Raw genomic sequence first — 13,722 nt, 5'->3', positions numbered from 1 at the left:
GGACCTGTTCCAACTGTGCTCGAGCTGGGAAGTAATCTCACGGGCTCAACCTGAGAGAATTGCTAACACTGACCCTAGAAAAGAGCAGTGCTTCGCTAAATCTACTACCGGATCGGAATCGCGACCCACTGAGAAGATCCGGCGAGAAAAAAAAAAAAGGAAGTTCGTTGAACAATCAAACGCTGTGTAGTGTCATGGATAATTCATCCTATTGGCGACCAGATAACTGCGACCTGTTACTTGTTTAATCCCTTTAAATGTTACACAGAAAAAACAGACGGTCCCATTAAGGCAGAGCTCTGTTTATAATGGCAGTTTTTCTTTCAAAGGTCATTGCAATCGAGTTTTTCTTTTATCTACGCGTTAATTTGTTTTATTCCTATTTTTTTATTAACAGCGATTCGAAATTGAAAAAGCCTGTGCGATTTTCGAACACTTTTAATATTAAGTGCAAGATTAGCTTTTTTTTTCTACCTATACTGATAGCCTTGAGAGGCTATTTCAGCTTCACCCTAGCGTGTAGGTAAGCTCTCGGGACTTTTGAAGTCGTCATGGCCTAACGGATAAGACGTCCGGTGCAATCGTGTCGAGCGATGCACCGATGTTCGAATCTCAGGCGGGTACCAATTTTTCTAATGAAATACGTACTCAACAAATGTTCACGATTGACTTCCACGGTGAAGGAATAACATCGTGTAATACAAATGAAACCCGCAATATTTTTGCGTAATTACTGGTGGTAGGACCTCTTGTGAGTCCGCGCGGGTAGGTACCACCAACCTGCTTATTTCTGCCGTGAAGCAGTATTGCGTTTCGGTTTGAAGGGTAGGGCAGCCCTTGTAACTATACTGAGACCTTAGAACTCATATCTCAAGGTGGGTGGCGCATTTACGTTGTAGATGTCTATGGGCTCCAGTAACCACTTAACACCAGGTGGGCTGTGACCTCGTTCACCTAACTAAGCAATAAAAAAAAGACATTTCTTATTTTATCGCTACGTCATAACAGATACAGTTTAGGCAGTTTCTTCTGATAATATTATAAAAAACCGGTTATCCCAATCTAAAAGCCAGAATTAATCACTCGCTTCGCGAAATAAATTATCAGAACTGTGGTATCTAATCTACCTTTGAGTTTCATCACTCATTCTTATTCCTTCATCTTGGAAATATTCATGGAAACGTGATAAGCACTTATATTCCTTTGAGAAAAATGTTATAGCACCGTTATTTTCGCGTCGCTTGACAAATGTCTGATCCTTTAAGCCACGCCGACTTCAAATGTATCATTTCCATTGCCCTAAAGATATTAGCAATATGAAACCCGAACCCAACTTTTCATCCGACATTTTTTTTAAATGCCACTATAGGCAGACGAGCATAGGGCCCACGTGATTGAAAGTGGCAGCGTCTTAAACATCAGCAATTCCAGCACAAGCAGCTGGTTAGTGCTGAGAAGTCTTATCAAATCATGTTTGAAGATGGACATGTCCATAGCGCTCAGGGGGGAAATACCGTGGAGGGGATTCATTCGTAACACTGATGGTGACTGGCAAGATAAATGGCAAACGTCCCAGAGGACGCAGTCCCACGAGACGGTCGGACCAGATCCGATTTTGTCTGAACATCAAGTTCCACGATGCTCTCCACGAAGCCAAGGATCGCAGCAGATGGAAGGAAATTGTACATAAGAGCACGACGCAGCGGGGGAGTCACGACCCCCAGGATAATGAGGAAAGCGACGCAAGCTGAAGGAATCAGAGACACGCGTTCTGCAGTCTGGCAATATTATCGTAGACATTAAAAAATGGTGCGCGTTGGTGCACGTGAAAGAAGTGAAACTTCTTTTGCGGTAATAATAATAAGAATATAACTCTTTATTTGACACCACATGTACAGAGTAAGCATATAAAACAAATAATAGACGGTGACATAAATTGGTGGCCTTATCGCTGAAAGCGATCTTTTCCAGGCAACCTTGCAGGGAGAGGAATAAGCAAACTAGCATGGACGGTGCTATATCTTAATAAACTTACATAAAAATGTATTATATACACATGTAGAAAATAAATACAATATAAGATAGACTTACATACGATTAAATACAAATAAATACTAAAAATATGCAATTAAATACAAAATAAGTAGCAACTTATACAGTTATATCGTAGGAGCCATATTATTGTGCAAGGTAGTGCGATTTTAATCTAAATGCGGTATGTAGTATTGTGGTTTTCTTCACTCTTAAATCAAATTTCTCTTGTTTTTTTTTCCTACCTAAGCCTTGAGAGGCTATATCAGCGTCACCTTAACTAGTAGGTGAGCTCACGGGGCTCAAACCAGATGACGTTGCTAACACGAGCCCTAGCAAGAGCCGTGCTTCGCAGATCCGGATCCGAAACATGATCCACTGAGAAGATTCGCCAAGAAACTCACTGGGCTGTGTCTGAGGGTTAAATTACTCGTCGAGCCCTTCGTCGCAAGCGACGGATTCGACGAGAACGATGACCGGGTCTTTTGTAATAAGGAATGCTATGTATAAGAGAAACGATCTAGCTCGCTTTGTCTTTTCCCTCTCTTCACGCTCGAGTGATTCGCGAGACGCTCTGTCTGTTATCTCACTCTCGTTCTTCCTAAATTGTATCTTTTCTCTCTAAGCGAGCCTTTCAGAAGTTACACTTCAAAAATGTTGTGGAAGATTACTGGAGCGCTGTTCTGAGTGATTAACTAGTTACGGAATCTTCGACAGGTCGACTCGGGGATTACTGAAGCGATCCCTCTATTCGGGTTAGTTTCAAGTGTCTCGAGTGCCGATACGGCTAAGAACTTAATCTCCGGGCGTCTCTTGGATACGAATTTTTCGGGTAATAATTGAAGTAAGTATGTTCAAGTTTTAATGTGGTTTTACTGGTGGTAGGACCTCTTGTGAGTCCGCGCGGGTGGGTACCACCACCCTGCCTATTTCTACCGTGAAGCAGTAATGCGTTTCGGTTTGAAGGGTGGGGTAGCCGTTGTAACTATACTTGAGACCTTAGAACTTATATCTCATGATGGGTGGCGCATTTATGTTGTGAATGTCTATGGACTCCAGTAACCACTTAACACCAGGTGGGCTGTGAGCTCGTCCACCCATCGAAGCAATAAAAATTAAAAAAAATGTGGTAGGAAAAACTAAAATGATCGAAGGGCGCAATGTAAGCCAAGCCATCTTAGGTACCACTATCCTGTCTATATCTGTTGCGAAGCAGTAATGCCTCCTAACTTTACTGGTAATACGGGGTCTTGTGAGCCCGCACGGGTAGGTACCTGCCCATTTCTGCCGTGAAGCAGCAATGCGTTTCGGTTTGGAGGGTGAGGAAGCCGTTGTACTATAAAACTGTGACTTAGAACTCATGTCTCAAAGTGGGTGGCGCATTTACCTTGTAGATGTCTATGGACTCCAGTAACCACTTAATACCTGTCGGGTCGTGAGCTCGTCCACCCATCTTAGCAATAAAACTGTGGCATAAACTGATCCGTCTTTCCATTTGCTTCATGAATCACTCTCGTATTGAGTTCAGCGTGCTTAGTGTGAGTTTTTTAACATTCTCGAAATCGTAAAAGTTAACTCAAATTTGTATACAGTTGGAACAGCGCCCCTAGCGGCAAACGTAGGCAAACATTCCAAGTTTGAGTTAACTCTTACGTTATCGAGAACGTTAAAAAACTCGCACTAAGCACACTGAACCTTAATAGGTTACCAAATTTCGGTTAAATATCTGCTCTCAAATTGTTCTTGTCCAGGTGATCGTTGTTTGGAAGTGGTCGCTCTCAGCAATAAGATTCTACTCTTTATTAGCGCGCAGTAAGGGGTCATCCATAAATGACGTCACACGTTGATGGGGAGGGGGGTATCACCGAAATGTGACATTGTGTGACAAGGGGCATAGGGAGTCAATAGTTTTGTGACGCGTCACATGTTAAAATTTAAAATATTAAAACGCGAAGTTTAGATGTGAGTAAAAAGCTTCAAAAATCTACGAACTTGAACTATAGTTATTAATAATTTAGCATTCTCGCTATGAGATTATCTCTCATGCAACATCATTTAACTTATAATTTAACTTACAAGCGTAAATTGAAAAAATGTGTGACGTCACATCAGGGGGGGTTATAAAAATGTGACAGCCTGTGACAAGGACGGGGGGAGGGGTTCAAAAGTCCTAAAATTCGTGTGACGTAATTTATGGATGGACCCTAACCAAAAATATCGCTCCTCCGTATTTCGGTCGATACACGAGACAATACTGTCATTAAAATAGCATTAGTGTGATTGCACTATTACATTTAGAGGACCGCAACGCCGACGCGAATAAACGACCTCTATGGAGATGCAAATCATTGATATTTTTCAATGGCATCTCTTCTCCGAGATCACGGTTCGAACATTCGTCTCTAGCGGCCCCGAGGGAGGCTGCGGTACAAAGATATATTACGCTTATTTCACGAGTATTACGAGCTTTCGCTTTTAGGGCTTTTCATTCGACTGTAGAGCTTGCAAGTTTTTTTTTAGCTTGTTCTGCGTTAGGGATCTTTGTTTGTTTATTTAGTGGCTTTCGACAATATCAATATCAGTTATAAATAAATAATAACTGTAAATAAATACGACAAATCAATGTAGTCGTCGTGGCCTAAAAGATAAGACGTCCGGTGCATTCGTATCGAGCGATGCACCGGTGTTCGAATCCCGCAGGCGGGTACCAATTTTTCTAATGAAATACGTACTCAACAAATGTTCACGATTGACTTCCACGGTGAAGGAATAACACCGTGCAATAAAAATCAAACCCGCAAAATTATAATTTGCGTAATTACTGGTGGTAGGACCTCTTGTGAGTCCGCACGGGTAGGTACCACCACCCCGCCTATTTCTGCCGTGAAGCAGTAATGCGTTTCGGTTTGAAGGGTGGGGCAGCCGTTGTGACTATACTGAGACCTTAGAACTATATCTCAAGGTGTGTGGCGCATTTACGTTGTAGATGTCTATGGGCTCCAGCAGTAACCACTTAACACCAGAGACTAACATACATGCTTTTTTCTTATTCATTGCTTAGATGGATGTACGAGCTCACAACCCACCTGGGGTGGTTACCGGAGCCCATACACATCTACAACGTAAATGCGTCACCCACCTTGAGATATAAGTTCTAAGGTCTCAGTATAGTTACAACGGCTGCCCCACCCTTCGAACCGAAACGCATTGCTGCTTTACGGCAGAAATAGTTAGGGTGGTGGTACCTACCCGTGCGGACTCACAAGAGATCCTACCACCAGTAATTACGCAAATTATATTTTTGCGGCTTTGATTTTTATTACATGATGTTATTCCCTCTAGTAACAAATAGATAGTCCTTTATTGAAATAATCAACCTTTTATTTCGAAACATCATAGGCTTATAGTGCTTTAGTATTACAGATAACTTTACAACTATGTTAGTAAATAAAAATATTAAATCATGATAAATCAAATTTGTCCTTAGCAGCCCCATCAAGCATTGTCATCATCATGCATCCCTTAACTAAATACTTATACTAATACTATACTTATATTTACTTATACTAGTACTAGGTATTTAGGTAAGGGATTAATCGGATAATAGGTAGTATCGCCTCCGGGTACTATACCAGATTACGATGAACGCACGAACTGGTGGTATAACTGTAAGCTAACTGGGTACCACCACTGTGTTTTTGCCTTCACAGCTATATTGAGACTTCGGCCTCATGTCTCAAGGGCTGTGGAATCCACTGTCAAATGGGCGTTGTAATAAAAATTCTTATTTTTTAGTGAACGCAAAAAATGTAATTGAAGAATTGTAACCTTTGTAGCTTCGATTTTAATACTTTAAGCTTTAAAACGCATACCTTAAAGCTTAAAGTACAAGCTTTATTTAAAAGAGACAGTGAAAGCGTACTTTGCACTTTTCAAAGCTAAAATTCAAATGAAAATTCTGTATTTCAAATAAATTTTTTTACTGATAGAATACATGCTTGTAAGTCGTTCAAAGTTTAACTTATTATTTAATTTTCTTAAAATTAATTATTAGTAGTAGTATTAGTAGTATTATTAGTGGTAGTATTAGTACTAGTATTACTAGTAGTAGTAGTAATAATTAGTTACGCCACTACAATTCTAAAGGTTCGATGTGTGCGCATCAAGCAACATACGAGTATTGGTAAGTGTCCATTTTCTTATTCCCCTGGCGCTGTTTACGAATGACAACGATATATACGCGTGCCAACGTGCGCGGTGATAAATAGTCGGCTTTAGCACCTCGCGGTTGCGATTATATAACTACAATCGACTGTATACCTTACAGCTACGGTAGTAACGTACAATATTCTTTGAATTATTTTGAGTTGTTTTCAATCGGCCGTGTTGATGCATGGGCTCTGTATATAGATAGGTTTTTAAACAAGTTACCTTTTCTCTATAATACCTTTTTTTTATTTATGGCTTCGACGGGCGGACGAGCTCACGGCCCACCTGGTGTTAAGTGGTTACCGGAGCCCATAAACATCTACAACGTAAATGCCGCCACCCACCTTGAGACATGATTTCTAAGTCTTAGTTTTTGCAGTACAGCGGCTGTCCCGTCCTTCAAACCGAAACGCATTACTGCTTCACGGCAGAAATAGGCAGGGTGGTGGTACGTACCCGTGCGGACTCACAAAGCGTCCACCAGTAAAAACTAGTTTATAGTGACGATAGCCTTCTGACTTTCTCGCCGGATCTTCTCAGTGAATGGCGATTCCGATCCGGTGGTAAATAAAAGAGAAACACTGCTCTTGCTAGGGCCAGTTTTAGCAAATTCTTTTAGCTTCGCGTCAGGTTTTTGTTAAGTTAGAATATATTTCAAAAACCCTTAAACAATTTTTACAATAATATGTGGAGTTAAGCACAACACTAAACAGGTTAAATTGAATTTAATGATATTCCAGTTAAGTTGAAGTCAGCTTTATTTTTGATCTAAGCTTGATTTCGAAGGAATCCCGTACTTTGTTGAAAAGGAAGATAATCATAAACAATAATTGTGATTTTCGTTTAGCTTGATATTGTTGTCGATAAATGAGTTTCACAACAAAAAATGCCCTCCTACCTGTCTCTGTTTGGGGATGCCTACGAAAACATCATAACAAAATATCATCAAGATTTTCCGTTAATAAGATATCGGTGATTAATGATTTTACGTGCCTTATCTAAGCCATCTTATCTGCCGCGCGCACAAGCCTACTTCCGGTGTTCTCCGATGAGTTCCGTTTTAGGTTCGGAAGTGACGTCAGTTAGGTTTGCGATTTACTCGACTTTTCGCAGTATTGTACTCTATATTTATTGCGTAGCTGTTATAGACAAACATACGCACAGACAACCGGTAGTAAATAGTGCATGTAGGATGTTTAACGACAGAGGGAAGATCTTCCACCGAGCGGGTGATATTGCTCGGTAGACCGACGGTCCGAATGTTATTGTTCGGAACTTGTATATACGCAAGCTTATCTTGAAACTGTCATAAGCGAGATTCAGTCATCTGTCAAATATCTTGCGTTCTGTGATGGCTACCACCACAGTACCTATAGATGATTATCACCATCCACATCGAGTGATTAAGTTGAAGTAACTTATTGTAACAACCGACTCGGCTGTGATGTAGTTAGCGCTCCTGACCGGTGAGGGTCGTGGGTTTGATTCGTGTGATTAACAATGTTACGCCGGTAAGAGTGACGCCATCTATCGTCGAATAGCAGAAACGAATATCAAAAGAACTAGTAAACTCGAGAACGCTCGAGACGCACAACGCCATCTATTATCAAATAGCGGAAGCACATATCTAAACAACCGGTCTTGCCGAGAATGTTCTCGATAATTCTAGAGATGTATCGACTATAAAAGCGTTGCAGAGATGAGACGGAGGCAGTCAGTAATCGGAACTAATCGAAGCGAAACAGCGAACGTATCACCTGAAGCGAAGCGGAAGAAGTGAATTACGAATTGTAAAGTGTTCTGTTAAAGCTGATAATTATTTTTAATAATGTATTTTTTATTTGATCTGTTTTGTTAATTTTAAGTATGTTTCAATTATACTATGTATACATATTATGGACTTGTTGTTGTTGTCTGAAATAAAATAAATCATTCATTCATTCATTCATTCATTCATCAAAAAAAATTGAAATATCAGTAAGTAGTGTACCTGCTCTACAATTGAAAAAAAGAGCTCAAATCTCTCAAAGTGGATGGCGTCAATCGCGTTGCGTTTTCCATGGGCTTCGATAACCACTCAACACCAGATGCGTTATGACCTTCATTCTCTTATTTAGGCTTTAAAGAAAATTGTTTACAAAGACCCCCCAAGTTCCCTAACATTTGAGACAGACGGGTTTGACATTTTAATCAGTTTTGAAATAAACGTGGATAAATAGCAATAAAGATGAAATCAAACGCCAAAAACACACAATACAAACACGGCCAGACATTAATATTCATGTATCGAAATGAGTTCTGATTAAGCCGTTTGAAAATACCAATTTGTGTTCGCCGAAAATGATGCATTGTTTCAGCTTAATTAGTGAAAGGATTTTTTGTTCATTGTCTAGCTCGGTGATGCAGTGTTTAACGCCCCTAACTGTGACGTCATAGGTGAGTCCGCACGGGTAGGTACCACCACCCTGCCTATTTCAGCCGTGAAGCAGTAATGCGTTTAGGTTTGAAGGGTGGGGTAGCCGTTGTAACTATACTTGAGACCTTAGAACTTTTATCTCAAGGTGGGTGGCGCATTTACGTTATAGATGCCTATGGGCTTCAGTAACCAATTAACACCAGGTGCGCTGTGAGCTCGTCCACCCATCTAAGCAATAAAAAAGAAAAAAAAACATGTTTGTTTGCTCTTTGTCTGGGTGTTTGTTATCTATCTGAAGTCGTCGTGGTCTAAAGGATAAGACGGTGCATTTGTATGCAGCGATGCATCGGTGTTCGAATCCCGCCGGCAGATACCAATCTTTCCAATAAAATACGTACTTAACAAATATTCACGATTGACTTCCACGGTGAACGAATAACATCGTGTAATAAAAATCAAACCTGCAAAATTATAATTTACGTAATTATTGGTCGTAGAACGTCTTGTGAGTCCTCGCCGGTAAGGACCAACATCCTTCCTATTCCTGCCGTGAAGCACTAATGCGTTTAAGAAATAAATAAAGCAAAAAAAGAGTTCTTCGCTAATAACCAATCAAAAAAGGAGAAACGATTGACAATCGGCCAAGAAAATGGTATTTGATTAGTTTTGGGTTTGCCTGTTTAAATTTCTTACTTTTGTAACAATAAAATCTGCGTGATGCGGCAGTTACGTGGAACTTTTCGGGATAATATAACGGGAGCCTTATTTAGGGGGACATTTTGTTACTTACTCAACTTCTCATAGTTATAAAGCTACAACTTCTGAGCGACCATGCCAAATCGCAACCACTTCTAGTGAATGTAGACATGTTTATTATTATCACTTATTTTAACACGTTGACTGCTATGTAGGTCACCGGTGCCCTACGTGGGGCAATGAAATAATTCCGAGCTAAGTTGTTTCTCTTATACACAGCATTCCCTATTACAAGATAAATTTGATTTAAGGATGAAGAATGAAGAAAACCACAATACCACACACCGCAAAAGAAGTTTCACTTCTTTTACGTGCACCAAGTTGCACGTGCAACATTTTTTTTACGTTTAGGCCATACGTAAAGAAGAATCTTTAAAATAAACAATATGTGTCATTTGTTTTAGTAGCTGCTTCAGCACGACATCCCAAGTTCTCAATTATCTTCTCATTTGGCATTATGAGCCCGGAAATGGTATTGAATAACTTGATAATGTTACATTGTGCTTAATTTACGTGATGCCAACCCGCCTTTATTATATGTGCGTTTGATTAAGGTCTGTCGTGTTAACCGAAATTAAGGGCGCGGTTTGATGATAGAGCTCACGCCCGTGTTAGTTGATTCCGTGCCTCTATTTGGTTATTAATGTAGGAACGGAACGGTATGGATAAATACCAGATATGGAGCACGACTGAGTGAGAGAGATAGGAGATAGGTCGTGTTAGGAAGTAAGAAACAGGAGCCTGAAACTGCAAGACTTGAAGACAAATATTTTTGAAGTTATACTTCTTTAGGCGCGTTATGAAAAATTGATGAGAGTGAAAACCGCGCCCGCACCGTGACACAAAATTAACAGAATGAAGTTGCACACTTCATCATCAGCGCACTTATATGTTGTTAAAGTTAAGTTTAATTATGGTATAACCAAACACAGCAAATAAAAAAATCAATAAATCATACAAGTCTTTATTTGTTATAGACAAAATGATTAAACTTTATCAATATGTGGCTTCTAAAAATTTACAAATATTGTCATTAAAAAAATAAAATCTAAGTAATATGCTACTGCCATCTACAGGAGCAATGAGAAACTAATCGAAGCGAAGCCACCTAGTGGCCGACGCCCGTAAACATTTTTGTTGAGTACTTGAGTTGCTTATCTATAACTAATTTATGTGTATTATCTATGGTAAGAAAGACGGCGAATGAATGCTGAACATATTGTTTTATATTTTTAAGTGAGAAGAGGGTAGTTACCTGACGCGACGGCAGACAGACGCGGCGTAACTCTGAAGATATAAGACATTTATGTTTTAGTTACATAGATAAGAAAGACGTAATGAAAATTAAGTTTGTGTGAAGTCATCAACTGTTTCACTGGCCCGACCCGAATGTAAAAACCCACATTAATAAATCCGTTTGCAGGGTAAAAATTGAAAAGAGTTGCTAGTTAACATTTTTGATTTGTTTCATTGGCTATAAAAAGGCAGTGCGTAAAAGAATCGCGCCCCGATTCTGTAGACCTAATGATAAATGGTCGACGTCAAAACACGTCATTACGGATCCTCCTGATCCATTAACGGTGCTATTAGGCACCACAAGCACCGATCACCGTGCTCATCGAACCCGTCGCTTGCAACGAAGGGCTCGACGAACGAATTAACCCACAGACACAGCCCACTGAGTTTCACGTTTTCGATCCGGTGGTAGATTCTGAGAAGCACTGCTCTTGCTAGGCTTCGTGTTAGCAACGTCGTCAGGTTTGAGCCCCGTGAGCCGACCTACATGTTAGGGCGAAGCTGAAATAGCTTCTCAAGGCTATCAGCATAGGTAGGAAAATAAAGCGTGTAAAAAAAAGAATCGCGCTTTTAAGCTTGCGACGCGGTCTCGTGCGGAAGCTCCCTCGATTCGGCTCGGGGCGACTTGTAAGTCCGTTCTGTTTTACTTTTTGATTTGTTTCTCGACTTTATTAAAGTTTCGTTGTTAGGAATTTGTGTTCAGAACGACACAAAGACAGGACCTACCCCTGCGGGCTTGCAATACGACCTATCATCATTAACAACCCCAATTAATTCCACGATCAAAATTCGTTTTGTTAATGTAAATAATATAAAGAAATCATTCCTTGTATGTATTTTTATTTAATTACTAGTGGTCGCCCGGTAGTCGAAATTCGACTATGATTAATTGAAATTATAAGTTTGTACACTATTAAGATTCTATTTTCAAAGAATATTATACTTCTATAATCACAAATTTCGCCAAGACTACACTATAGAAAAATATTAGAAAAGACAAACAATATTTAATCTATTCTCAATTAGACAACAGACGTCAAGAGCAAAAGTTTGACAATAAATATGATAGTATGAATACGTGTTGCGTCAAATACATGGTAGTGTGTGTAATGTTTTCTTTACTGATTTAATGTATTATTAATTTAATGTAATAAAAAATATTAGCATTGCGCCCTTCTTCTCTATATTCTCTATGAGTGTGGAAAATTTCATAATCCTCCGTCCGCGCAATTTTCGTAAAAAGGGATACAAAGTTTTTGCTTCACGTATTAATATATAGATTCTTACTTTTCGAATTTCAAGACGTTGTCAACTATTGCACTGTCGATTGCACATAAAATTGAGGTAACATCTGCTATTATCAATTTGTCAATGTTATATAATGTTGATAATCACTTTGGTTGCAACTAAATCTTAATTTATAAAACAAAGTCACGTTTCCGTTTAAGTTTACTGGTGGTAGGACCTCTTGTGAGACCGCACGGGTAGCTTTAACAAGGAAAGAGACTTAACATGAAGAAATCGGACCGCAGAAGATCTCATGTGAATTTTTTTGCAAACGAATCTACTGCAAGATTAATAAAATATATATATAAATATCAATTGGATGACTGCTAACTCTCTGAGAAACATTTCTCGAACCCTCGTCTTAAACGCTTCACGTGTAGTGGCCGACTTTATTTTGAGTGGGAGCGCATTCCGTAGAAGAATAGACTGCATGCATTGATGCATTAGACGCCTTCAGCTCTAACCCTAGGAGCAGGCTTAGGAACCCCGGTAACCGTACTCGTCGAACTCGACAAAGAGGTCGACGTGCAACCTAACCCACGCATCAGCCCGCTGAGTTTCTCGCCGGGTCTTCTCAGCGGGTCGCGATTCCGATCCGGTAGTAGATTCATTCGCGAAGCAATGGTTCTTGAGTTGTTAGGTCTCCTTCGGAGGCGCTCGGACAGTTGTTAGCAAATCCCACCCGGCTCCTGGCTGAGCCTTTGCTCGCCCACCTGTCCTGGTGAAACTGGAAAGGCCTCCGGGAACACCAGTAATCTTACAATCATAAAAAAAGAATAGATTGAATAGTGAAGGAAGATAATGTAAATCGACGCTTGAAAGGCAAACGTGACTAAGCGACAATAACTGCTTTGTACATAAATGATAGGCAATAACCATATTCGATGCGCAAAAAATATATATTTCTAGGGCTATTAAAATCATTTCAATCCTACAGTTACTAGCTAGATTCTACTACAGCTAGATTCGTTAAAAAATTTTTTTTTTTCAGGTATTTCAACTTTAAATCAGTCTACTGTAAAGTTCACGCATTGTCGCTTAAAAAAAAATTAGCAAGCTGAAATGGCAATGGGCTGGACATACGTGTCGCAGAACCGATGGCCGATGGAGCAGACGTGTTCTGGACTGGAGACCGCGTACCGGTAAGCGCAGCGTTGGGCGTCCCCCTGCCCGTTGGACCGATGACTTGCGGCGATATGCTGGGAGAGATTAGATGCGGAAGGCGGAGGATCGTTCATTGTGGCGGACCATGGGAGAGGCCTACATCCAGCAGTGGATAGATACAGGCTGATGATGATTGTCGCTTAGTCACGTTTGCCTTTCAAGCGTCGAAATGCATTGTAGCTACAATGATAGTTTCGGCGGTTTTATTAATTACGGCGCCGGATGCTCGCTGGTATGCGAGTGCGTCTACAAAACAGTTTTCAATGACATCTGCATTCGGGTTCCGCGTGTCGCCTCTAAAATATCTGACCTATTTATGTTGGCTAAATCGGCGTGTGACTAGGCGTAAGGCGGGCGGTTGTTACGAGATTAAATTATAAAGCTTCGTGTTGTTTTACGCATTTTCCTCGAAGTACTTCACTACATCTATCTATATATTAATACGTGAAACAAAAACTTTGTACCCTTTTTTACGAAAATTGCGCGGACGGAGGAGTATAAAATTTCCCGCACTTATAGAGTATATAGAGAAGGAGTGCAGAATGTTAATATTTTTTTAAAAT

At 40.1% G+C, this 13,722-nt stretch overlaps 1 protein-coding gene across 2 annotated transcripts in view; it reads right to left on the bottom strand.

Annotated features, from left to right (window-relative positions):
- Window positions 1-13,722, bottom strand: part of Neto (Neuropilin and tolloid-like) — a 162,997-nt gene that overhangs the window by 142,069 nt on the left and 7,206 nt on the right. The gene's annotated exons all lie outside the window — the stretch shown is intronic.

This window comes from Bombyx mandarina, chromosome 20 (genome assembly GCF_030267445.1).
Source record: "Bombyx mandarina strain Sakado chromosome 20, ASM3026744v2".
Classification (NCBI taxonomy): domain Eukaryota; kingdom Metazoa; phylum Arthropoda; class Insecta; order Lepidoptera; family Bombycidae; genus Bombyx; species Bombyx mandarina.
Note: the sequence above shows the minus strand (reverse complement) of the source record. Positions and strands in the feature narration are given on the sequence as shown.